This window comes from Myotis davidii, unplaced genomic scaffold (genome assembly GCF_000327345.1).
Source record: "Myotis davidii unplaced genomic scaffold, ASM32734v1 scaffold705, whole genome shotgun sequence".
In the NCBI taxonomy this organism is placed as follows: domain Eukaryota; kingdom Metazoa; phylum Chordata; class Mammalia; order Chiroptera; family Vespertilionidae; genus Myotis; species Myotis davidii.
The window spans coordinates 486,058-490,240 of record NW_006296405.1 but is presented as its reverse complement, the minus strand read 5'-3'; the positions used below and the strand labels follow the sequence as shown (position 1 = coordinate 490,240).

General features: G+C 42.4%; 1 protein-coding gene across 1 annotated transcript in view; it reads right to left on the bottom strand.

Annotated features, from left to right (window-relative positions):
* Window positions 1-4,183, bottom strand: part of UBE2H (ubiquitin conjugating enzyme E2H) — a 108,592-nt gene that overhangs the window by 103,477 nt on the left and 932 nt on the right. The gene's annotated exons all lie outside the window — the stretch shown is intronic.

The window sequence follows — 4,183 nt, the reverse complement described above, 5'->3', positions numbered from 1 at the left end:
AGCCGACTTTTTAGGCTTGCGTGTAATTTACTAGAACTGCACTGCAGGAATCAGATGTCTTGAAGCTGTGAATGCTTACTCATATAGGTACCTGCTTAACCAAAATAAGTACTAGTATGTTATATTTGTCACCAAAATCTAGGCAGAGGAGACAAATTCAGAACACTGGGAGTTGCCAAAGCCTTAACTTTGAGCTTAAAAACCATTTAACTGTTCTACCTTCCACCTCATCATCTCACTAAAATAGAGGCCAAAGGAAATAAAAGGCAAAACACAAGTTCCCAACTGACGCTGGAGCTAGTTAAAATATTACATAATTGTCTACACTTTGAGCACAAATCAAAGAATAACAAAGATTACTAACTTAGGAATAGAATAACTACTGATTAATAGCAAAATACTAACACATTTTAATGTTTCTTATTTCCATTTTTTTAACATCTTTTAAATAACAGGAACACAGATTCCCATACATCCCATCACATAAAATTTACATTTTAACCTTTCTATTCCTTGAAAAGTAAATTCTGAAATTAAATACAAATTATTCAGAAAGGTGATACAGTGCTAACCTTTAAAAAAAAAAGTTTGACTAGTTACAGAAGCATCATGACTACCCACACTGAATTTTTCCCTACTAAACCCCAGCACCTTACATCAAACCTGGCATCAAGGGGGTACTCAAACATTTATTAAAAGCTTCTGAACCCGCCCTAACCAGTATGGCTCAGTGGATAGAGCGTCGGCCTGCGGACTGAAAGGTCCCAGGTTCAATTCCAGTCAAGGGCATGTACCTTGGTTGCGAGTACATCCCCATTAGGGGGTGTGCAGGAGGCAGCTGATCGATGTTTCTAACTATCCCTCTTCCTTCCTCTCTGTAAAAAATCAATAAAATATTATTTTTTAAAAAAAAATTTAAAAAGCTTCTGGACCCTAAGGCAGATAGCCAGGATTCTGTAGGAGTCACTAACACTGTTAATGAATTTAGTGTAAGTCATTGCCCCTTTTCTAGAACTCTGCACACTTTTGCAGGGGAAGCTTACATTTCTACCATACTTTTAAATCTCTGCATGAGTCAGTTAAGTATAAAGTAGCAACATATCCTGTTTTAAATTTCTGCACTCCCTCTGAAAAAAGGAATCTGAAAATTCTTGGTATTATAAAGTAAGTTCCAAAATCTCACAACAATAACAAGTACAGTGTATGCCAAATTCCCATTATTATCACATGTACTTTTCTGATTTAGCCTTGAACATTTCTTTCACTCTATGAGATCAGATTTTCCTCGCTTCCTTTTAAACCTTGAAAACACACTTGATCCTGTAACACCACCCACAAGACCTCCCCAGCCACCAACTTCTTTTGCATGTAAACACTCTTCTGGCCACACACTCCATCAGCTGTTTGGTGGTAGCTCCACCCCTCCTCCTTTTCCGGGTAGTAACAGGGCAGCCAATGAGCTGTGAGGAGCTGTGCCTGCGGCCTTTTGCCTGCATACGCTTTTCCAAAACAAGCAGCTCCAGCCTTCAGCAGGGGCCAGTGGTTCACAGATAAAAGGATCACCAGGCTGTGCAACAGGGTGAGCCGTCTGACCCCACCAACAAGGAAACCCGTGTAATTTGAGCTGTTTGTTCCTCCACCAGGGAGAATTTAAACTGATATTCCTTTAGGGCAAATCACGATTTAAGGTCACCAGAGTCCCGGTTCTCAGACAATCTAAATAATCAGCAGGGTTTGAGATGGAAACCTCAAAGGTTGCCAAACTGGAAACAGCATAGTATCACTAATCTACCTGACTTTGCAGACAAATGGCCACACTATTCACAACCATTCCACAGGATTGGGGCCAACTGCACGTTTCTTGACTGGGACACATTCTTAACAAGGCCCCAAAGTCATGTGTGTGCATCAGTTTCTAGGCTCCTGGAGAGGTTTGCACAACACTCAGCAAAGGATCAGAAGAGAAACAATGAATGAGTCAGAGTTTCAGAACATAGTCGCCCAGAATCGGTGCAAAACACTCACTCCCTGTATAACTTGGGAGTCAGTTCTCCTACCAAGCCCCGGCTCTATAAACAACCAGAACCGGAGTCTCCTAGCCAGGTGGTGGAAGGCAGTGGCCAATTTGTTACACATCCTCTTCCCTCCCTACCCCCACACCACTACTCTCCTATTATACAGGTTCCCTACGAGGCTGTAAATCGTGGTGGCATAATTACACTCAGGAGACATCCAAAAATGGGCTGAAACAGGAGACTGCAATGAAACCAGTTATCAGCCTCCACACCAAAGAAATCACCAAGGGACACTGAGGGGCAAAAAGCAAGTACATTCCTTCAGACCTTTTCTACTTCCTCTCCTCTATCTTTCCTTTTCAACCCTCAGCGCTTTTACACAATTGTACTCATTTTCATAGTGGGCTGGGCCATTTTTTCCCCCCTTACATTTTTGGCTAAATATACCATGCTCAAAAACTGTTGGCTCCATTTGGGCCTACTCATGTGAATTCAACAGAGAAAGGAGGCCACAGAATCCTTCTACCCCACAAGACACATGCACACACAAAAGGAAATAGCGAAAAATTTAACTTCCAAACTATGTGAGCCCAGAAAATAACAAACACAAAAGATAACCTCTGCCTTTTAAATCCCCAGACGGTTGTCCTATCTCAGAGATCTATGATTTTTAAAGCGCCTCAGCTTTCTTTTGTCAGAAAGGAGGAAGGTGGGGAAAGAACAGAAGGCCAATGCATCTTAGCCTTTCTTCATCTTCTACTAAAAATAAGCTATGAAACAAGCCACTTAGGGGAAGGAAAAAAGAAAGACACCCTGCTGTTCTTTGTCTGTTTTCCTCTCCCTCTCCGCCCCCCACACCCCGACTCCTAAATGCGGTAATCATTCTAGATGCCACAACTACTAAATGAACAAAAGGCGCTGTATGGAAAAGGCATCAGGTCAAGTTAGGCCTCACCCTTTATCCTCAATCTTCTAAAAATATATGTATATAATTTGAGAACCTGACACGGATCAAAACCAGCTGGCCTCCTCTCACCCACCCCCATCCCAATTAAACATTAGGTAGAAATTTACATTAGGTGTGACAGTAACTCTCAAGTCAGGATAAAAATAACTCAGAATCTGCCACCATGTCATTTCCTAGTTTCTCAACAAAAAAAAAACACCCGAAACTGCTTTGTGTAAAATGTACACACTGCCATAGTTACAAGTTTTCCTGATACCTTATGAAAAGCCAACATTGCTGGTATCACTCACACATTTACAAAACTCAATCAGAGCCACAAACAGCTCAGAGAGTCTCGCTTACGCCTGGAAATACGTGTGGTACATAATCTGTACTTTATTACTTGCTCCTCTCTCTAATCTCCACTCCCACCTCCCCCAAATTCCAAACTTGAAACCCTAAAACTCAGAAGTCTATCTGTTCCTAAGGTCTAGCCAAGTTTTCCCAAGTGAGGAGATAAACACCTTCTTATTCCTGAAAAGATTATTAAAAGAAAAATCTCTTGCCCAGGCAACTTCCCTCCCATCCCCCCCCCTTTCCAAAAAACGAAATGCAAAAACTACTTGTTTAAAACTTCAGCGAATTCCATAACTTAGTATTTGACAACCATCATCGATTGCTATATAGAGGTGAAATGCCCAATCAAAAACAGTAACAAATGAAAGAAGGAATTCACCTGAACAATCTAGCCAAACAACTTGAGTTATATAAACAAAACCCTGCAACAGGGGGAAATGGTGGGGGGATGGGGGTGAGAGAGAGGCAGCAGCAGCAGGAGACAGGACTTTTTAACTGCTTCACACGCTAACACTTCCCACCCCTGTGTCCCCCTCTCCTCCGTGGTGAGCTGTTCAGAAAACTGGGCTCATTTCCTCTCCCCGCCGCCCCAACCTCTAAATTACCCCTCAAAAGTGTTCTCCATTTGTCAGAGGAACCTTCGCGACTTTCTCTAGTTGTCATGAAATAATCAGTCTGGACTCCAACCAAAACCACTGCCTGGAGGACTCTTATCAGCTACAGCTTTTCCCATGCTACCCCCAGAGTGTATAAAGTTGGGGGGCGGGGGAACAGGACAATAAAAGGTGTCATTTGGCAATTACTCCCCAAGAACCTTGTCTTCGTAGAGGGAGTTTTGGCTTAAGTGGCCAGGACGGGGGCTACT